The sequence below is a fragment of the Rhipicephalus sanguineus genome, chromosome 1, assembly GCF_013339695.2.
Source record: "Rhipicephalus sanguineus isolate Rsan-2018 chromosome 1, BIME_Rsan_1.4, whole genome shotgun sequence".
Taxonomy (NCBI): domain Eukaryota; kingdom Metazoa; phylum Arthropoda; class Arachnida; order Ixodida; family Ixodidae; genus Rhipicephalus; species Rhipicephalus sanguineus.
This window is the reverse complement of record NC_051176.1, coordinates 305,397,851-305,421,462: the sequence shown is the minus strand read 5'-3', so window position 1 is coordinate 305,421,462 and position 23,612 is coordinate 305,397,851.

The following is a 23,612-nucleotide window of genomic DNA, read 5'->3' as shown; positions in this document are numbered from 1 at the left end:
GAATTAAAATTATAACCGCTTCGATTTCGGCGTTGCCACTTGCGCAACAATATCGGTGCATTCCACAGTGCCAGAAGAACCGATGAAAAAAGACATGCTCAAATTGTGTCGCAGGGCCCCTTTAAATCACGATGAAAACACATCCATCCGTGTACTCGCGTAGACGCTCGCGGGAACACTGCTCGCCCGGACCCATCAGCTCTTCCGAGCCGTGGCGGCAGATGGCACCAGAGCACGCCTGTCTCGCACCCAGGTTGCTGGCGAGCCGAGCGGATACTCTCGCACCCAGACGCCGGGCTGGCCGGACTGCCAAGGCGCGCGCGGGTTGCAACAAGTAAACAGGGCAAGCTGCAGCTCTGAGGCTTCAAAGTGCGAAAAAGTACCCGTTCACGCCGCTTCAGCGTATAAGAGCTCGTCTGGGCACTACTGCATCGCTCTCGCAGTACTGTGTTTGAAGCAAGGTCGGGCTGACTTAGAACGCGTAGTTATAAAGCGAGATTCAGTAACGAAGAAGAACAATGTACGTGCTGCGGGGGAACTAAGGAAACGATGGAACATGTACTGATTGAATGTGGCGATATTCACCCAGGTATACGTGTGGGCACGAGTCTACATGAAGCCTTGGGTTTTAGGGACAACAATGGAAAGCTTAACACGTCCGCCATAGAAATAAGTAAGAGACGGTTAGAGTACTGGTAGCAGAAAAGTAGAGATAAAGTACAAAAATAAATAATGGGGAAAAATAAGGTCATTCTGCCTTAAGAGGCAGAAAGATGGACCGTGAATTTATATTTTTTGTATAATAACATAGATTTAATCAATGGAGATAAGGTATTAGGCCAACATGAAACAAGGAAGGTTTTTTTTTTATTTTTTTTTCTTCGAGCCTGGTGGCAGACATGACACCACCCCGTTATAAAGGGGGCGCTCATAGCATCCATCCATCCATGCGTCGCCTCTGGGTGCCAAAACAAGCAGCGCAGCAGGAGGATATTACTTAGCGTTGTCTGCGGCGATCACGACGCGCCACGGGAATAGCGCCGGCGCGGTATTTTGAGCTTCGCCGCGAATGGATAACTGTGATTCAAGCAGAAAAACTAGGAGCCGAGTGAAAATGCGCGAGTAAGTACACTAACTGCGTGTATTCTGCAGTGTGATGCCCACCTATTTCATTTTACGAACCTAATTTGCGTGACACGCAGCTTGGTTGAAGGCAGGCGCGAGCTTTGTGTGGGGGTGCACTTCATACACTTAAGCGTTTCCTTTGACGAAAATGTAGTGCAATGTAGTGCTTTCAAGCACAAGCAATCAGCACGCTTTGCCACTTTCAACGGCAGTGGCGTAAATCCAGAATCAAGCAGTGGCGTAATCAAGCAGTGGCGTAAATCCAGAAAGATATCAAGGGGGGACACGCACCTTGATGCCATGGCGGCCATTTTGTTTTTCATAAATATGCCTTTTATTTTTAAGTATATAACAATTAAAATCATGTTTTCAAATAAATTAAAAACAAAAAGAGGCCGGGCCTGGGCAGCCAAAGTGAGTAGCTAATATGTCATTTGGGTTAAACCGCGAAATGAAAATGCTGGCACTCTTTTTTTTGGTGCAATGCGTAAAGGAACAGCTTTTCTTTAAGTTCATCTCTATCGTGTATACTGCTAGCCTTCCTAGATTTACCCTGGAATATTTCTTGCAAAGCGTGTTTATATTCACCAGCGTTTTTTTTTTTATGACACAATTATACTCGAGCAATCGCATTCATACTTCATTGTCAATGTCTTCCATAAATCGTCGACATGAATAAATAACGGTAGATTATTGGAGATTCTTTACCTTGCGCTTCAAAGGCCCGAATAATAAACCTCTGCGGCACGTCAGAAGCCACCCGTAGGATTTCAGAAAGCACGACCTCTGCAGTGCCTATTGAAACCAGTAAGGACAGCGTTCACTCCTGTGCTTCGTTTCCACTTATTGGAAAGACTTCAGATTTTAGAGTTGATTTTTAGGAGAGTGTGCTATGCTTAACTCTCGAGAATTTCAAATATGCTGTTTGAAAGGTAAATCTCAAGGGGGTGCACTTGCAAGGGGTGTCCCCCCCAGCCTGAATACAAGGGGGGTCAGGACCCCCTTGACCCCCCAAGGTTTACGTCACTGGTATCAAGCTTTAGCGCTTTTGATGGCATCCACGCCTTCAAGGTTACAAGCTTTCGCCTTTAAAAGGCAGTAAATTGTACGGTGTTCCTCAACAGCTGGCCATAATTTCGTGCTTTCATTTCAGTGTTTGATGTTCCCAAATTTATTTGGACACGTGGCATCCAGCTGCACATAATACATATATTGGCACGTAAATAAACAGTACTCGCGCCAGTGTCCTTTACGTCGCAGGCGTAGCGCTAGCTCAAGCAGCTAAATTTTTAGCATATTTACACAGCACACATTTAGTAAGAGACAGCTGGATTCCGCACATTTCAATATCGGTTTAACTAAGAGTAGCATAGTTTCGCGTGTAAATCATCATCGTCACAGGATTAAAATCGCGCAGATAGCTTCCAAAAGGGATCGATGAACGTCACTTCAGGTGATACTCTCTGATAGCACGCTTTTGTGAGCAAGACCCATTATTGTAAGAGCGCTCGTGGAACAAAAATTACGTTCTGCGAAACTACGCGCAAAGCCTACTCTAATTATTATGCGATGAATGTTAAAATGACGAGTTTTCACAAAACTTTGTGCGCATCTTGTAATATGCGGCAATAAAGCATCGTTTCACTCTTTCGCGAGCTGTACTGCAATTAATTACGACTCACGCGTACTACAGCGGGGATGTTTTATTTACAAATGTAACAGCGTATACTACCTGACAAGGTTGCTTCCGCAGCCTGCTCAGCATGCACATTGTGGACTTGCATGAGCAAGGTGTTCTTGATGTTCTGATAAAAACGACGAAAATGTCCAGGCTAGAAAAAAAACGCGAAACACGCTCTCCGACGGGCTGAGTTTCGGGAGTTCCGCGTTTGCTCTGTGTAGCGTCTGCTGGCATAGCAGTCCAGGGACGTTGCTTCGTCGAGTTTGCGACAGATGGCGCGACGCGCAATGCCAATATGGCGCTACGCGTGGAATTCGCTGTGTTCTGGTCAAGGAGGTTAAAATAAAATTTGCTGGAGTGGAGGAGGCGCCCCTCAGCTGCAGCCGCGCGCCGCCATATTGACATAGGCAGAAGGCGCGCCTTCCGCAACGCATGCTGCAGCGGCCGCGTAGATGTTCCAGATGTTCTCTGGCGTGGTGGCGTCCGGACGTTGTTGTGTACATCGTGCGTTGCGTACGGCTATATAAATCGAGCGAAAAGGTACTCTGGGGTGAAGTTTCAGTTGTAAGCAGAACATTTCGAGCTTGATGAAAACTTCGATTTGCCGGAACCCATGCTGACAGCTCGCAATCTGTCTCTAATTTCACATCTGATGGTCATTCTTTTTTCCTAACCGGTTTCTTAAGGAGCCGCAGTGTTCGAAGTACGTTGGGGCAGGCCGTTTGACGGGAAGTCTGGAAGCGAAAAGACGGCGATCGCATATGTTAGAGGCACTTCTCGCCGAATTGTTTCGACCGGACTAGGCTGCGACCCGGGAGTTGTCCCACTGTGCTTGACGCATTTGGAAAACACCTGCAAAAGCTAGTGATACACACTCTTGTGCTTGTTGATACCACTGGTGCGGAGCGCAAATAGGAAAAGGACGCACCATTTGCTATTCGTTGAAATTATAAATAGGCGACTCCCTAGATTTCGGTTGCCCTGTTGTGTTATAAAATAGTAGCTCGCAACTACGAGGTTAAGTAACGTCATTTGGGCAATGCACAAGGACCTGTTTTTTCTTACATTTGTGCCTTTTCTTTTGTTATTTGTATTTGCTTTATGCAGTGCAGCGAGCAAAACCAGTAGGTCTAAACTGTGCAATGCTCGTTCCAGCTGCAAATAAAGCGAGTAACCGAGGCCACGGGGTGCTCCGGCCGTCATATGTGTTCAAACTGAAAAAAAGTTGTTGAAGATGTGACAGTTGCGTCACCTACACGGCAGCATTGCGAGGAAACGCTCGAGGAAATTCTGCAGCAGAAAATTGCAGGCTGCCCAAAGAGAGCGAGGTTCGATCCTCAAGCGATAATAAACGAGATCAAGCATCAAAAGCTCATGTATGAGTAGGGCAGGGGGGTGTTCACTGCGGTCTTCCCCCATACATACAGCAACCCCTCCACAGGGCACGAAAAGACCAGAAAGGCACGAATCCATCCGAGCTGTGGGCGTTTGCGTTGACGCTGCACTTCTTTTCTCCATCAGCCTATGAGTATGTACATTCAAAGTTCAATCGAGCACTGTAGCAGAGCGCACTATACGAGAACGGTATACAGAATTCCATCGAAAAAATTGCTGCCTTCACAGATGAGTCACTGTCTCGAAAAAGCCCAATGCAGCACAAAAACTCTACTGCAGGTACTTTGATTGTTGATGACAAATGAGGAAATATGTTGGGATTGTGGGCGACTAAGTTGTTAGATATGTGGACTTTGGGACTGGAATGCATGATGACAGACTGCATGTGTATATGCTCGTTGGCTTAAACTTATGCCGTAGGATGCCACTTGGGCGTTTTTAATTGATTCATTGACAGGATAAGACAGAGCAGATCCAACGAAATAGTATCGAAAAGCTATATATCTATTGAAAGAGTGTCGATCGACTGCAAGCTGAATGCCCATATTTGAAGCACGTCCATGCAAACCCAAGACTATTGGTTTTGGGAGGTTATGAGCTCGTCTTGAGAAAATAAATGGCTTTCAAGCCTTGATGAGCATATCCTTCTCGATGAGCATATCCTTGAGTGTGGAGCTTTGGACACCCACATTTATATTCCGCTCAAAGAAAGTGGCCTAACTCCACATATGCGTAAGACTCCGTCACATGACGAATGAAATAAACAGGAAAATGAGTGCTGAGAAGTGAGGTGTGCCGTCCAGCGGGCCAGGGCCGTCGCCGAGGACCTCGGAAGATGTTCCTCGAATGGTGGATCCTTGGCAGCCTAGCCCCGGGTACAATAACAACCGTTGGACAAATAAAGTTTATTCAAAAAGCTCAACTCTTACGAGGATGATCATTTTAAAAAACCAGTGATACAGACCTTTCATCGGTGTGCATGCTTGCAAGGAAAACGCCAAAAGAATCAGAATAATGCTGACTGCATTCTTATCTGTCGTTTGGCTTCTTATTCTTGACAACTTCTCCCTTAATGCTCGCCATAACAGATAAAAACCACGGCGGAGACGCGATCAGCGCGGCGGGCGCGCTTTGGCTCCCGTTTCTTGCCTATGGCAAGATGGCCTCCGCGCGCGCGGCGCGGCTTCACTGCGGCCCATTGGTAAGTATTGGTGGCCGGATGGATGCTATGAGCGTCCCCTTTATAACGGGGCGGTGACATGTCTGCCACCAGGCTCGAAGAAAAAAAAAGAAAAAAAAGAAAAAAAACTTCCTTGTTTCAAGTTGGCTTAATACCTTATCTACACTGATTAAATCTATGTTATTATACAAAAAAAAATATAAATTCACGGTCCATCTCTCAGCCTCTTAAGGCAGAATGACCTTATTTTCCCCCATTTTTTATTTTTCTTGACAACTTTCTTGACACGGTGGCGAGGACATACCGTGGCGCCATCTGCCGGAGATCTCTCTGTGACGTATAAAACGGCATCACGTGGTACCGAGTGCGCGGAGTGTTCGACGTCGCCAGTGTTCAGCCACGGTTTTTCTCGTTTTGCAAGCGTTGAATACACTTGTATTAGCTGTGAAGCAATCAGTGTGTTTGACAGCAAAGGTTTTTCGTGAGCCAACGCGCTGTCGTCGTCGCGTCGTGCACTCTCGACGGAGCGAGCGCGCGCGGAGCCTTGGACACCGAACGTGAAAAGGCCACTCTTGTAAAAGGTGAGTTATGAAATTTACCTAATAATCTGTAACTCGAAGCATTATCCTCGCATCTCGTGTACATTTATGTTTACTGAAGCAAGCGCGACATCGCGCACCTATTTCTTGCTTTTGCGTGGAAGTTGCGCGGCCGAGAGCTACGTCTTGCCCTTGTTTTCAGCGCGTAATCAAACGGCCGAGTGCAAACGATGCTTCGACATTGGTTATTACGTTCGCGAGATCTTTCGTAAAGGTAGTCATAAGTTATTTTGCCGCAATAACAGTAATGTCCACAACGCTCGTGGTGAGTGCGGCTTACCCCTTTAGCCAGAACTGTTGCCGGACGAGGATTTATAACAGATCTATTTTAATAAGTGGAAGTTCAACCGCAGATATTTTTGTTTTCTTTTATCCACGTTTCCGCTTCGTGTGCTTCTCTGCGAGGGGTACATTGACTGATGTGATATCATGCCAGCACGTGTGAATCGCTTGTTCCACTACTAATTACAATTACCGTATCTCGTTTTCAGTGACTCTGCCGGTCTCTGGCATCAACGAGTTCGTTTTCCAGCAGTTCAGCACATCGCGGCTGCTAACGGAAGGAGAGGCAGTCTATGAGGCCAACCACGTCTGAATATGCAGCGTAAAAGAACAACATCGAGACAAAGTCACTCTCGCCGTCCTTGTGCCGAGCGCCTTCCGGCGACGCTCGCTGTGTTTTAGACGGTCCAAGGGCCGGACAGGAAGGTTTTGCGACGGCACTGCTTCGGGAACCCGGCACCGTCTTTTCCAGCCTGGCGTGAATAAACGTCGTAAATTCCTGTGTACAGACACGGAAGTCTCACGTAGTACTTAGCGAACATTTTAGCAATTTTAGCTCCAACGCAGTACACAAATCTTCTTCGCGAAAGTGCTTGCTACACACGCGATAATGGATGCTGGGAATTGCTTCCCCATTCTAAGCTTTATCAACCACGCATCTAGCTGCTTCTTGGTTTTGGGATATGCGTGGAAACTCACACCGGGCTCGGTCGAATACGTTCGGCACTACGGCAGAGCAATAGACCATGCTGAAGAAAAAACAATGCTTCGACTTCGGGCATATATGCAGCGAGCAGCGTTGGCAAAGCTTTCGGCGGCAAAGGAGAGTCACGTGATGGCGTTTACCACGTCATAGCGATAGCAGCGCCGGTCTCTCCTGTGGTGGCCCTCGAGGCCACCTGTCTCTCAGCCAGGCTGCTGGCGAGCCGAGCGGATACTCTCGCACCCAGACGCCGGGCTGACCGGGCTGCCAAGGCGCGTGCGGGTTGCGCCAAGTAAACAGGGCAAGGTGCAATTCTGAGGCTTTAAAATGCGAAAAAGTACCCATTCGCGCTGCTTCAGCGTATTAGAGCTCGTCTGGGCACTACTGCGTCGTCTTTGGATGCCAAAACAAGCAGCGCAACAGGAGGGTATTACTTAGCGCTGTCTGCGACGATCAGGACACGCCACGGGAACAGTGCTGGTGCGGTGTTTTCAGCTTCGCCGCGAGCGGATAACTGTGCTTCAAGCAGAAAAAGTAGGAGCCGAGTGAAAATGCGCGAGTAAGTATATTAACTGCGTGTATTCTGTAGTGTCATGCCCACCTATTTCATTTTAGGAACCTAATTTGCGTGACACGCAGGTGGGTTGAAGGCAGGCGCGAGCTTTGTGTGGGGGTGCGCTTATAAGGCACGGTGTTCCTCAACAGCTGGCCAGAATTTCGTGCTTTCATTTCAGTGTTTGATGTCCCCAAATTTATTTGGACACGATAGCATCCAGCTGCACATAATACATATATTGGCACATAAGTAAACAGTACTCGCGCCAGTGCCCTTTACGTTGCAGGCGTAGCGCTAGCTCGGCCAGCTAAATTTTTAGCATATTTACACAGCACACGTTTAATAAAAGACAGCTGGATTCCGCCCATTTCAATATCCGCTTATTTAACTAAGAGTAGTACAGTTTCGCTTGTAAAGCATCGTCGTTGCAAGATTAAAGGGATACTGAACAAAATTTTCACCGCCGAGATAAATGGCTCAATTGAAAGATTGGGTGCTGAAATTTGTTGAAACAACCTACATTTCAGCCAGAGACTAGGAGAAAATAATGAATTTAATGCATTTTTCGCAAATTTGCGCGTCTAGCGGCCGCGCCGCGAACTAGAGAGGAAGTGACGCGAAACTCGGCGGATACTGACTCGCCAACCGTGCTCGCTTCAAAATCGCTTACCACTCGACATCGCAAGCCGCCACCCGCTGCGCTGCCGCGCTCTAGCCGCGCGTCTCTCTCAAAACGTGTTCTCACGGTCGGGAAGGTGTTCTTGAGAGGAGAGGCGGAGAAAGGGAAGTGGCAGGGCAGGAGAGAGCGTGCCGGTTGCCCCCCTCTTGCTGGAGCATTCGACGTCACGGCCGTCGACAAGCGCACTGGCGTGCAGCCGCCGCGCTCTCACAATCCACTAAAAATACGGCCAACTGCTCGAAATTACGTGAAATAAACGCTGTTTATAGGAACAGTCGTGTCGTCCAAGTCGAATGCAAGTGTTTTCGTAGCTTTTTCAAATTTTTGTTCAGTATCCCTTTAAAATCGCGCAGATAGCTTCCAAAAGGGATCGATGAACGATACTGCAGGTGATACTCTCCGGTAGCACGCTTTTGTGAACAAGACGCATTATCATAAGAGCGCTCGTGAAAAAAATAGTAAGTTCCGCGAAACTACCCGTAAAGCGTACTCTAATTATTACGCGATGCATGTTGAAATGATGAGTTTTCACAAAACGTAATTGTGCACCACTTCTAATATGGGGCAACAAAACATCGTTTCACTCTTTCGCGAGCTGCACTGCAATTACGATTTACGCGTACTACAGCGAGGACGTTTTTTTTTTTTTTTTTGCAAATCTAACAGCGTACGTACGTGCCGAGGTTGCTTTCGCATCCTGCTCAGCACGTACTGTATGCATTGTGGACTTGCATGAGCAAGATGTTCTTGATGTTCCAATAAAAACAGCGAAAACGTCCAGGCTAGAAAATACGCGAGATACGCTCTTCGACGGGCTGAGTTTTCGCGTTTGCTCTGTGTAGCGTCTGCTGGCATGGCAGCCCGGGCGTGTTGTTTCTCCGCGTGTGCGATAGATGGCGCGATGCAAATATGGCGCTGCGCATGGAATTCGCTGTGTTCTGGTCTGTAACTCAACTGTAGATCTTCCTGCCGTAACTGCCCAGTGTTTTGAGCCGACGATCCGCGTTGGGCCAGAGGACGGCGTAGGGCGCAGTTTCGTTCTCGAACTTGGGGTAGCGAATGGGCAGCACAATTCTCTTGGCTCTCATTAGTTTTCAAGAACTCCGGCGTATTTTTCACCATATAGGATATTGCTGTTTTAATGTGCCTAAGGTAATGACGCAACGCAAGGCGAAATAACAAGGTTTCATCTTGTTTTCTTCGTCTTGCGTTGCGTACGTCTTTACTTTTTGCACAGTACATGAACCAACTAGCCCAACATACGTTTTATTTGGGGCCTTTCAATTCTAGTACTAACAGTCCTGTACAGTGTGTCGGAACGGAACGAAAATCAAAAACGAAAAAAAGACCGATATTTTTGACCGGAACGAAAATCGTTTCTCGGTTCACGGGAAAACTTGGCCATCCGGAACAACCGAGATCATGCAACCTGACCAATAATGCATATCTCAGGGCGTAGTACTAGCGCGTACCTCAGGCAAGAATTCCATAGTAAAGATGTGTTGAAATTGTGCGATAAACGAAAACAGTGGCAACCAGAGACGTTTATAATAAAGCAAGTGGACTTCGTGTGCCTGCCACGCAGGCCAATGTGAGAGGGCATTCTCGGCGTTGGAAGTTTGTTTTATCAGAATAGCGGTCTCGCACATCAGAGAGTACACTCGATGACAATTGCTGCTTCTAAAATTACACTGCCCACTCCCTTGACACAAAGCATTGTGCCTGCTCAAAATATTCGTAATTGACTTTCGAGAAAATAATTACTATGACTTTGAAGGGTACTGGTTTGCGCTAGTTGGTAGGAATTCGTGGTATAGTTACTTCCGCTCTGAAGATACGTGGAAATAACGTGTTTTAACCCTGTCCCACAAGAGGAGCACAAGTAGCTATACGACAAATCCAGTGTTTTTTATCGTTCAAATTTCAAATTTTTGCATACAAATAAAAACCGTTATCAACCGTTACGGAACACTTTTTTTTCGTTCCGGGACAGGAACGGAACTTTTTGCGGTGGAAGGACAACGAAACAAAAAACATTTCGTTCCGACATCCCTGGTCCTGTCACAGCCACGACGGTTCAGTTTGCTTAGACTTCTCAATATTTGTAAATAACCAAAAACAATGCGTCGAAACCAAAACGGGCAGCTGCTTCGCGCAGCATACATCTACAATGACAATTAGGCGGAAAGTTGGGCTACTTATGGTATCGAGCATAATAGGACATGAAGACCGGGACGAGAAGAAGAAACACGGACATTCAACATACAAGTATGTATACACAAACATTGGTGACCGCATGCGCACAGCAGGTCCGTTTAATAGATTGACTTCGCATGCAGATAATCAAGCTCAGAGGGTGCCAACGAGGAACTGCTAACGCACACGTCAGCTTCTTTTCTAATTATGAGAGCTTTCCCTCTCTGCCTGCGTTGCGCATTGCTATGGTTTTTTTCTTAGTACGCACGGGCGACATCGCAAGGTGCCCCCTCCCCCCCCTCCCGCCCAAGCTAGCGCCTGCACGGCTGCTTGGTGACCTTACGTTTATACACCGGCTAGTTTAGCCAACCTAACAACGGCTACAGGACAACGGAATCGTGTATACCACAGCGGTTTTTCACTTAACAAGACGAGTGGCATCGGTCGATCACGCCTTTGCCCGTTCACCGCGGCATGCACACATGCGTGCAAGCTTCTTCGGTGCCGTAAAAACAACGGGTATGCCGCACTTTCCCCCAACCTTTTTCAGGCGGTGCGAGAGCTGGCGCACGTAAGCACAGGACGTGCCCCCACTACCCCCACCTTCGTCTCGCCCGACCGCCAGCCTTCACCTCCTACGGACAGAAAAACCAGGCGTTCGACTTGGCGTTACACGCCGTCTTTTACAAGGTACTCGCACAACTTAGCAAGTGCAGCTCGCAAGTGGTTTTTAACACGAAAGTGTTTTATGCCGGGGTCCACCAAGTACATCCGTCACGGATATGACGTTGATAAAAAGGACGCCAACGGGTGAGAAAGAAAAAAACCAAGAAAAAGATCCCCCGCTGCGAATCGAACCCAAGACTTGGAGGCCGCGACGGCAAGCGCCCAACGCCCTAACGACCAAGCCAACTCGGCAGATATGGACGCTGCGGGAACGCGCCTTATATCTTTCACACACACTCTTTCGCACGGTGCTCTTTGTTGGCGGTGTATATAGGTAGGCGCGACGGAGCGGGGCGGTGTCGCCGTCTGTGAGAGGTGCAAAGAAGCAATGCTTCACGATCGACACTTACTAGTGCTTACTCCGAGATAAACCGCGATATCGGAGGTCATGGTTAAAACGTCTCGGCCGCGCTGGCGTCGCCGAGGCACCCTTGACATTGAACATTGAACCCCATTGGGCATTTAAACACCGATGGACGTCCAGTGGATAACCACTTCTGGATGTCTTGGTCGTCCAGTGGTCGTCCGCAAATAGCCGATAGGTGTACAGCGGACGTCCGCTGGACTGTAAGGCGCATACTAATTGGCAATCCAGCAGCTGTCCTACGGATGTCTACGGCGGATATGCGGATGTTCAACGGACGCAGGAGCTCTTTTATTGTATTTATGTTTTTTTTTGCCATGGAGGGTAAAAAATGCACGTGGCAACCGCAGATCAACCATAGTCGCTTCGTGGCTTGCAACAATCGAGTAGGATTTGTGGCTTCAAAATATGTGTAATTTGTTTTAAAGGGCGTCGCCCCCTCAGCGTGACTTTGCGCGCCATATCGTCAATTAAAAAAATGATAGTCTTTCTTGGGGAACCTAAACGCAGATATTTTGGTATGTCTGTCTATCACCCGATTCAGCCCAGCCACCCGGCCAAAGTTTAACCACTTACATAACGCCCAGCCATCTTGAACTGGTAGCGGGGTTCATACTTGTGAACATTCGTGATCAAAAAGCAAATATTACGCACATCTGAGGCGCAACATCAATACGTAAGTATTAGATGGTGTGTTCCTTTAGTAGAAAATACATAGGTATGCAATTCTAAAGATTCTAGTGTTTCTTAGGCTGCGTTGAAAATGCTAGTGTTTTTTGTGCTGTGCTGAAAATGCGACGCTATGAGCCAGATGCGGCGATTCAACGGACTCATCTGTACGGCCGGCGGAAGACTATTGTCTTTCGACGACATTTGCAGCGAAGCACGCAGATACGCGGCCAATTTTGTTTAATAAAAGAAAGGACATTTACTTAAAATTTATTTTTCTTAATACTTCCAGAATAAAATTATTAAGCGCTCCATGAGCTTGGATCCTCACTATATATTACAGGGGAGGCGAATTCGGCGCCTTTGTTCCCTTACTTCGGGCCAATAAAAATGATTTAAAGCATAATGGAAATCCCGAGATTGATTGCAGCTTCCAATAAACACCCGTGGTGGCAGCGTGCGGGTTTTCTCGGGCGCGGCGCGCTTTATGCTCTGTAAGAGATAACAGTGGAGTTTTTGAAAGCGATATATAGGCTTCGCTGCTGTAATTATAAGTACTTGAAAAGCGTCGTGAATTACGTACGTCACATTTTCAGTTGAAAAGTCGACCTATCGCGCGCATGATGGCCCTCAAAGACATATCCTTGATTCATAAGTACCGAAAACCAGAAGTTCGCAAATAAAGCCCGAAACAAGTTAGAATCGTATGCGACTAGAGATATGTCCTGCATATTATGTCCCGAGGACGTCCGCTGGAGAACACCAAACGGATGTAAAAATTTAATCCAACATTGGTATCCATCGGATGTCCCCTGGACAACTGCTTAGGACGTGGACGTTCGGATTTTATTCGGTTGTCCGAGGGAGTTTCAATGCCCATTGGGACATTGTTTATTTTGCAGGAAAAAAAATACAAAATTTCCCTGCGGGAGGCAAAGACTAAAGGCTAAATAGCCTGACGAGGTCTTGACCTCCTGATACAGTCTGCGTCAGTGCCACATCATACACATTTACACATCAGTAACATACACATATACAAATAAGTGACATATTATACACATATTATACACATTTCAGTAGTATGAGATATTACAAAGATATATACATTCAGAACGTGCTTACTTCTGCACACATACACAAAAATGTTTTACAAGAAACAGGCTTCTTTCTACATAATATACATTCGGAATATAATTTTCATAAAGAGAAAACAATATTGGAATCAAACGATTCTGTTTTAATATCATTGTTCACAGCAAAGAAAAAAAAAAGGGAATCAACTAAGTATACAAGTATTCCTAAATGTAAATGCCTATGGATCCACTATGACGTTAGTCGAAAGAACAAATGATTTATGATGACATTTAAATTTTTTTTGTTTTCAGTGTAAAGTCTATATTCGGTTCGTGAAGGTTTAGCAATTGTACAATCTTATAATCAATAGCCTGCTTGCCATAGTTCGTGCGTGTTTTCTTGGTTTTGCGGGTAGAATTTCTGAAGCCGTATTTCGTTGATACAATGCGTGGGAAGGAATCCTGTAGTTTATGCATACGTTCTTTGCCTTTCGCTTCGTGTTAGCGTGCGTCGGCTCATCGGAGCAGTGCAGCTTCCACGTGCACCAACGGGATTTCTCCGCCGCCGACTGCTTCGATTGCGAGAGCACCGACTAACAAAACTGCTGCAATACGCGTTGCAGAAAGGACGCGATTTCGACGGGCGAATGTCGTGCCTTGGTTGAACGAGACCAGCGCCTGCGAGATAGAGGCCAGCGGAACGCACGCGTTTGCGGCTCAGGCTACGAACCTCTACCTCCAGTGTTGCTGAAGAGCAGTGTGTGGTAGTGTATGCGTGAGCGCAGGCGTCGGTCACACATTGCTAGAAAGCGCACACCGTGCCGTTTCTCTCCTTAAATGACGACGCTTTGATGAAGTGCATAGCGGGTACCAGTGTTAATTATGAGCTTGTTGATATCATTCTTACGCGGGATTCACGATTCGCTGTGTCCAAATATATGTTCACAACGTCAGCTACCACAACGGTTTAATCATGATCATGGGCGTTAGTCGTCGCGATAGAGACATGCCGTCAACATGGGTGCATCCACGTCAAACGGTGCTATAGCGGCCAAACACGAATAGACATTGTACAAGCTCTCATATATCACTATACAATAAGCACTACTTCTGTGAAGACACGTTTCACTTTCGTGTTATACCGATTCCTATGAGGGAGGGATCAGCCATGCTTTTTTTGCTATCCCAGGCTCTTTTTACAATCTTTGAGTGGGCCGAATTATTCAGCGGTCCACTTTTTAGAGCGAGCTTGACCGGTATTCCCAGCAAATCGGATCACTAAAGATAATGAGCATATATTTAAAAATTGCAAGCAATCCTATTATATGGTCTACAATCATGACGTCACACCATACCTCGCCGTAGTGCAAACACACACAAAAGCGTGTTTAGAGGGGCGTCAGGTGACGCGACGAAGAGCACAAATTAAGCCACTTCGCCCAAAGAGCGCTGCTGGAAAAAAACGAGTGACAACTGTCACCCTTGGTTTTTATTGCTCTGTTCTGAAGAGCAACACCATGAAGCCCCCCTCCACCACACCCCATCACGTTTTACCCTAGACCGATCTCACCGCGGGGAGAGGTTCTTTGTAGTACGTTCCACATGGGTCTCCTTTGCGCATGCGTGGCCACGCCTGGCAACCATGGGCAGCGCGCGCTGGCACCTAAAGTCCATAAATTTTTCCCTGTTCTTTCGACTTTACTGGCACCCGCCTCACGCAAACGCCTTGGAAAATATGGGCAGCGCACGCCAGCAGACGCCGCACTCCGACGGCTATGAGGACCCAACTAAAAATGTCGCTCTACAACAGCCGAAATCATGCTTAGAAGAATAGGAAAAAGGGACGAAGGCTCCCACGCGGGCACATTTGAAAGAAGTATTGGGCGTGCAGCTGCTACGATGGACGATTATATGCGCTGCACGCATGCATCCGCAGCGGCCCGCGACCCATGCATCTAGCTTCATGAAAATATTAAGGGTCTGTGCTTGTGCTACTCCATTCCATCCGATACAGATGTTACTTCAGTACATTTTGAAGGTGAAAGCTTCAGCGCTAATAGGACGGAACACGCGCACTGCGCCAGGGCTCGTCTCATCTCTTTGTAATTCGTCCTCGTTTGTGCTGAAGTTCTTACCTGCTAAGTCATGCAGCAACTAGGCCCATACGGGTTGGTAATTCATCTAGAACATTATCTTGATGGCTTTCACCTTCCAGTCGTCTCAGGCAAATGCATAAGGGACCCTGAGTTTTTATTGTACTTCAGTAAGGCCATTTCATTGGGGCATCTTAGCACCTCCGTACGGTAAACGCCATAAGTACGGCAATATCTACCGCACGCAAGTGTCAGTCGCTACTATAACAAGTCCCGCAGGTGCCTTACATCTATATATTCAGGTGCTGTCGCCACTGCAGGCTCCACAGTGACCCGCGCCGCAGGAAAAGGGGCACGGAATCTGCTCTCAACAAGTGCTGAGCGTAGTCGCAGCGGCAAAGCGGCACTACCCCTACGCTCAGTATATTCTAGGGACCGTACTACCACACGCCCGACATGCCTGTGCTCGGCCGCGCCAGAGAACATCTGGCCGCGCCGCCGCGCTCGCAAGTCGCGTGACTCCGTCTGACGGAGTCAGGCTAGTGAAAGCTAGGTACGGCACGGCTCTACGTTGCCCTTCATGTCTTGAGCAGTTTCGAGGCTACCGACGGCTACGCGTTCGATGCATAACGATTGCACCTGATATTTTTAACGATTAAGTGCTCGTTGGAGCACCAAATCAGCTTTTTACCTGCAGCGAGACCGGTCCAAAAATGTGCAATGTTGTTCAATCACTGTGTATTTCATGTTTTGAACAATAAACTGCCTTGCAACTTGGCATTGCTGTGACCGTTCGTGACATTTCCCGTAGTTTTGCTAACTTTGTGAAGCGATCATTCTACGTAATACTGCGATTGTATAACTTGCAGCTGACCGTGGTAACATAAGCAAAATCAGAGAGAAATGGGGTAGTTATCTGAGCCAGGGAAAAAAAAGCTAATTTTGACAACATACGAGACACACAGGATAACACGTGGGTGGCTCTTTTCACACAGCTACATCACTGAAGTGATGGTACTCAGCTGTGAACACAGTGGCTTCCAACTAAACACGGTGTGACGATACAGCATCAGATACGAAATTATGTCGAACATAAGTGAGAGCTCACTGATGGACCATGATTAAGACTATATGACAGCTGAAGAGTGCATGAAAAGCAGTCTTGCTCGTGATGCTAAATCAGCCACCAACCTAGCGGCTGACAATGTTAACAAAAGTTCTCGCTTCGCCTTGTGTTCTACGTCGGCCGTAGGTACGTTGTTAAGTCCTCGTCGCCATGTCAGGGGTTGAGGCTCATGATGACACGACTGATTGAATGGAAAACAACAGGTTTAAAAAGGATTCAAACAGATTACATGACTGATTCTTCGTGAGCGCGGCTTCCCGCTTCGAACTCTCGACGGTTCTCCCTTGTCGCCTCCTTCTTGCGGCCGCTGTCACAAGCCGCTACTAGTTCCACAACATCGCGATAGGTGGCGCTAGCTGTCCGTAGTGGATGTAATTGCCTAACAGTGCGCACTGTTTACTTACGGCTTCAGTAGTTTGGAAACAACTCGAACCGCAATCCTGATCACCGGCGTATTCACAAAACACCACACACGGCTGTAGCGTGGCTACTACAGAACACTGTAGTGGGTGCCCTAACAGCGGCTCTCAGTTGCTCCTCACCCGCCATTTACTGCGAGGCGTCAGCCGCTGCCGTGGCAACTGGCAACCGTGCGAAAAATTTCAACCAAAGCGGAAATGGCGTTCACGCCACCGCTAGCCAATGAACGCCAGAGCAGACGACATGGGCGTCTCCCCATGGCACGGAGCAAGAATTCTTGAGGAGGCGAAACTGCGCTCGCTCGGGCGCCCTAATAAAGTCACGAAATCGGGCACAGCGCTCCCGCGCCCTCTGTCGTGAGAGTCCGCCAGCGGAGAAGGAAAAATGCGCGCGTCCCTCTCACCGCGCTCTCCGACGAAGCTCGTCGGTTCAAGGCCATTCGTCACCGATTCGCCGTTCGCGCCCGAATGGATGTGTTTTAACGCGACAGCGTTAACGAGCCCGTTTCGCAGAAATACCGGTGTCGGCGTCGGTGTCGGCGAGGCTAGCAATTGAGAAGGCGATGCGCACAGGGCCCGATTACGCTATCGCGTTCTACTCTCAAAGGCGAAGCTCAAGCGCACTCCAAGTTTTTGCGGTAAATTAACGAGAAAAATGGCGTCACATACAGCAAAATTACCAGCGTGATATATTTTGTACAACGTGAAATCTATAATTTTTGATAACGTCAACTCAATTAGTTAGGTATAATTTATTTCAACGAATGATGGGACTTACCCTATATGCCATCAATTCAGATTTAGGTTGTTGCGGCGGCCGCATTTAGATGGAGGCGAAATGCTAAAGGCCCGTGTGCTTACATTTAGGTGCACGTTACAAAACCCCAGGAGGTTGAAATTTCACATTGTCTTTTTTTTTTTTTTAGAACAGCAGACAAGTATCTGGGACAGCGCGCGGAAAGATTGAGGGCACGGCGTCTCGAAACAACACTGGCCGTTTCGGTTTGTCAAGGAGAACTTCGCCACCAAGTTCTCCATAATAGCGCCGCCTGTCTATGTCACTGTCCGAGAAGTGCTTCTCGCAAACGTAGTCACGAGGCGTCAGCTGTCGGTCATTTCTTGGTATGGCGCGAGCCCACGCTTCCAACCTCACTGGGTCTCTAGGAACTTTGAAGGTAATTACCTTCTCCTTGCAGGACGCGTACCCACTGCTGCAGTTCGGCACGACACATTACCGCCCCATCCTGAAGTAGCACTGGGCGAAATCTGCAAAGCACTCTCCTTTTTCGCGGCGTGAAAAGCGCGCGCAAACATCGAGGAGTCGGCTCCGCCGGCGCAACGCGCGGAAGCCACTGAGAGCATTAAAGAGAGAAAAAAAAAAACAGCAAATCGCCAAGGGAACTTTCCCTCCCAAGGCCACCTACGCATGCGCGCGCAGAACACGCGAGCGAGGAGCGAGGGGCGTGTGCATGCGGCGGCAGACGTCGTCTGCTCATGGGCCGCTACTAGCAGTTCGTTTCAAGCGCTGTACGGCCTATAATTCCGGCAATATCGATTAGTAACTGCAGCTAAAATATCTGTCATATCTACCTATTGATGTTACAGGCAGAAATCTTAGAAATTTTATAATGTATGCGGCGCTATCACGATTTTTATGCGTCGCGCCCATAGAAGAGCATGTAAAAGATGGCAACAGGCCGAAAGCGTCATCTGTCGTGCTTCGGCGTAACCGCAATCCGCCGTGACGCTATCGCGCCGCCCTCGCGCGCTGCCGCGGCCGAGAGATTCTCCTCCTCAAATACTTCTTTCTCCGTGCCCCATGGTCTCCCCTCTCTCTCCGGCGTTCAGTAGCATACGGTTGTCAAACACGCTGCCGGGGCGATCGCCGCCAGCGACGACAGATTGGATACAACGTCCTTTCCGGGCTCAACAGAGATATCGCTTTAATATATAGGCAGACCTAAACCAACCTCTCACCAAATGCGATGACGACTGTCAAGCGTCCAGCATGAACGAGACCTGTAATACAAGCCAAGATTATAACTGCACGCTGTGTACAGCTCGCGCCGTCGTGGAGAGAAAACTCGGCCGTGCCGGCATCGCAGCCAACTCCGGGATTTCCCTATATTATTGTGCACGCATCGTAAAGCGGGCAACAGCGGCAGCAAAGCTGAACTTCTTTCTGCCGTTTCGAAGCGGTAGGCCTAGCCAGCCTAGCGACGATACCGGCGCCGAGCCATTGGCTGAGGCCGCCGCAGCCAGCCGGAGCGAGCTACTGCTTATCCGCCTCATTGCGTGTGTCGCCAAAATCTCTTACTGACTCATCCATCCCTTGTACAGCAGGAAATATTATGCCATTCACGAGATTTTTGTTATGTTAACCTTTGGCAAACAGCATGAGCGGCCAGTCATGCGTTCAACGGACGCGCCTCTAAACTGCTTCACGGCGACCGTTTAACTTATTACTATGATCGAAGTCCTGCGTTGACAACGGGATGCGATTTAACCAATGCGATTTAACCAAGGTTTGGATTTAACCATGGAAATGCAGGTGGCTTGATTTAATGGACGCACGAATAAAGGTGCATACTTGCTGCTTTTTTTTTGGGAAGGGCCAATTCTTGACTAAGGGGCAAGCAGTTCGCAAGGAGGGGGAATCAGTTTTGTTTCAGCTCAATGAGATCAATTATGCACTCTGCGAGTGCAGGCATAGCCGCACAGTGCATTAGGTTTCATTTTTGTGTTAACGCTGCTGGCGTATCAAGCGCATTAGTTTACGAAGCTGATTCTTTTTGGACGACGAAGTTTGAGACATGATCGGAACAGCTAGCATGCTATGAGCTGCTGTTTGGGCCTTGTTTTGTAGTTCCAGAAAAGCCAGCTTTTCCCAAAAGATACCTTGGAAAAACGTTTAGCTCCAATATTCCGCCGTGATAGTCACCAAATAATCAGTATTACTGCTTGTTTAAAAGAAATGCTTGTGGCGATCGAGCCACCACGCGAACGAGCGTCACGCCGAAGCTGGCCTGCCTACTTGGAGCACAGCATGTGTGTATACTAGGAGGCGCAGCGATGCAGATTGCTTATTTTCTCATCAATAAGTGGAGTTCCCGGTGCCTACCGAACACATTGTGGTGATGGATTTACTGGCCATTCTCAAATGATATATGTCGCATATGCATGCATGGCTTCCATCGCATGCGTGCGGTATCAAGCCGATATATGAAACTCCATTGTGAATAATTTTTTTTTTGCCTAGCTGTTCTTTACGAAATACTTTTTTTTTTCATTGCTGTGCTTTTCAGATGTCCTATCATCAGTGAAATGGAGTAGCCGGTGCTATACAGAAGCACCAACATCTCCTAAATATCATATAATAAAAAAAGTATTTGTTTACGCCCGGAAAATCAATGCTCCTCACCACATAATGCTTCGCTGAACCGACCAATAAGTTACGAATGCACACTGTCGGCTAAGTGTATATACAGTAAAACTCACATACATCGTAATCAAAGGGCATTGCTAAATATTTCGATATACCCGTAATTAAAAATGCATAAAATGTCTGTCTGAAGCTTAAATATTCATTCTAGAGGGATCCGTTGATGGGCGTCTCGGACTGTCCCTCGAGACAATTGTTCGTTCTAAAGCTGCTGTGAAGCCGTTAAAGTTTTCCTATTACTTATTTTTCATCAATCTGGTCGTGTGAAACGTGTACGTGACCAGAGAGCACTTTGCGCCACTGAAGCAACCTGGCGATACTCTTTCCGGCAACTAATTGCAGCCACAGGTAGCAAGCTTCACAGCGTGGCATTTAGTTTTCGTCGCATTACACCCCTGTGTAGCGGTAAAACTTACAAAGCAATTCCTTCATTGTGGAGCGCAAAGAAATCTGTGCTGCGCACGCCGCCCATATTTTGACTCGTACCCTGCTTGTTTGCGCCATGCTTGCACTGCCCCTTGGATTCAATGCACTATATATTTACATTATACATACGTGCTACAAGATGACAGATTCACCATAGTCAGCTTTATGGCATTGCAGCGGTGTTATGCCAAAAAGCATGTACTGAAAGCATTACGGTATCGACGAATCGCTGTGCAGCGAAGCCCATCAGCAGGGGAAATCGTAACTGGCACATACGTTACCTGATGTTTTGTCTTCTTTAATTACAAAATAGGCGCCCACGCAGTCTCCAGTCACCGTACGAGCACCCAAACGTCTAATAAATGTGCAAGTGCACAGCAAAGGTTTCTTCAATTCTTCTACCTGCCACGCAAACGAATTAGCTGCAACCCTCTTCATTAGAGAACAGACCAAGCCACTTCTTGGAATAGTGTCATGGAGAAACTTAATTATGCCAACAGAGATTATTACAAGATACCAATGAATCAGGTTGCCTGTAGCATAATCGCATAGTGAACTTGCTGCACAATTGCGACGAGCCGCTACAGATGTCTACTTCAAACGCCAGCTGCTACATTTCAGGTGAAATAATAAATGCGCAGATGATGGATTTCTTAGCGATGCTGATAGTCTTAACATCTGTATCAGTTAAAGCGAAAACAGGACATACACAGAAATTTTAACGCAACGCACGCTCTCGAGTGCCTCAAACCTCCCTAGGGAATTTCTGGGTACACGAAGACGCTAGTTTTGCTCGGTGGCACAGGGTAGCCACCATGAAATCTGCTTACACCGCTATCATTGGGCGATGTTTTGGTGGCTTTTTAGTCTCGTGCGTCCCGCACTGGTTATCGCACTGCAGATTGCAAACGCTGCACCGATAACCTTTCAGATGCACGCATTAAAAGTCGTGACTATTATGCGCAGTGGATTCACCAGTCAGAATAAACGTGACTTTTTTCTTGGCCGTCATCGAAGAAAGAGCCCGCGCTTTGTCCTTCGTCTGTTTGGGGCACTGGCAAATCACGGGGGGGGGGGGGTCCTACCCCCTTGTATTCAGGCTGGGGGACACCCCCTGCGCTGTCCCCCCTTGAGACTTACTTTCAAACGCCATATATTTAAAGCCCCAACCACATGCACGCGATTTTCGGGCGACAGCGACGAGCGACAGCGACGAGCGACATGATTTGCTGTCGCGGATGGCCATCCATCGCCGTCGCTTGTCGCGTCGCAGCTTTCTGGAAAACTAGAAAAAATCGCTTGTCGCCCGGAAGTGAGCGTGACGATTTCCGGCAACATGGCAGCATCACCGATCCTCGCTTCGGTTGCAATTTGCTCTTGATGCTTCCAATCGGCGCGTACTTCAATGAATGCAAGTTATAGCCTACCTTCTTTGCAACCCCATCTCACGTGGAGAGCGAGGCAGCGGCCGTATTTTGTCGTTAATTTTGATCGACGGCTCGTTTTAATGTTTCGTTGGTAGCTTGCTGCAATGATAGTAGCTTGCTGCAATGTCAGTTCAAAGTGCGTCGTAGCGTCGTAGACGTCGTATATGCGTAGTAGATAGATAGCGTGCGCTTCCGTGCGCCCACTCGAGGTCACAGCAGATACTACTGTCGCAGTTAAACAAAACATTGCAAAAAAAAAAAGGAAATCCCGTAATTCTGCTGTGACTTCCTTATCTCACACAAGTCAATAATAAATTTGACATGCTGCCATTCATCTACTCTGTAATTCTTTTTTGCAATTTACCTGCGTGCACGCAATAGTTTTAAATCTACCAACCATGACACTTTGTCGCGAACATGTGGGTGCTCCCGTCGCGACGCGACATCGCGACGGAGCCCGTTTGTCGCTGTCGCTCGTCGCCGTCGCTCGAAAATCGCGTGCATGCGGTTGGGGCTTAAGTTGCTTGAATGTTAAGTATACTGCAGTCAACTTTTTGTGTTAATGCCTGTTTATTAACAAGTATGGGTAGGCCTTTGTTCAATTGGCCGCGAGATCGAGCACAGTCGCCGCCTGGCGGCTACTGGCTGAAGCGCGCCTAGTGTGGATTGCTCCCTGCGTCGTCTGCTAGCCACATCGTGTTTGAATGTGCGCGTACGTCCTGCACGTTCTCAAAGGGCGGTTTGTTCTGTTATGTTAGCGCGACTTTAACTGCTCATACGTATACCTAACATGGTGTACAGAAGCAAATGGGCTTGCTCGGCTGCATGCGCATTGTAATAAGATCAGTGAATGCGACTTTCGAGAGGGCTGTGCATTGGTGTCGTACCCTTCGTTCGCCAGAATAATTTCAGTGTTGGTGCCGCTTTCTGGTTCAAGCACGTCGTAAAGTGCGCTTGGCATAGTCTCAAACATAAGGATCATTAAACAGTATGTGAATGCCGCGTTTTAGCGACTCGGTGGTAAACAAAAGCGAGGCTCATGCACTTTCGCGTTGTTGTTTGGTGTATAACTGCGGCACTGTAGTTCATGATGAGCTTTAGTTGTGCTTAAGATGTAATTTTATTGTACGGTCGTGGTCCCACTACAGCGAAATATTTCTATCAAGTGAAGTCTGACACTTCGGTACTCAAACTGTCCCCTAAAAAAAAAAAGAAGACAATGGAATGACACGGCAGTGATAAAACGGAGTTCCCGCGCGCAATTTTAACTTTGGGCGAAATTTATGCAGAAACGCCCGTGTGCTTAGATTTAGGTAGGCTTTGAAGAACCCAAATGTTAAAATTAATTCCGACGGCGTGCCTTACATTTTTGTCGTATAATGTCACGCAAAACCTCATCCTTTTTTTTACATTATCTTGAGTGTTTGTGTGGAGTTGTTATAGATTGATGG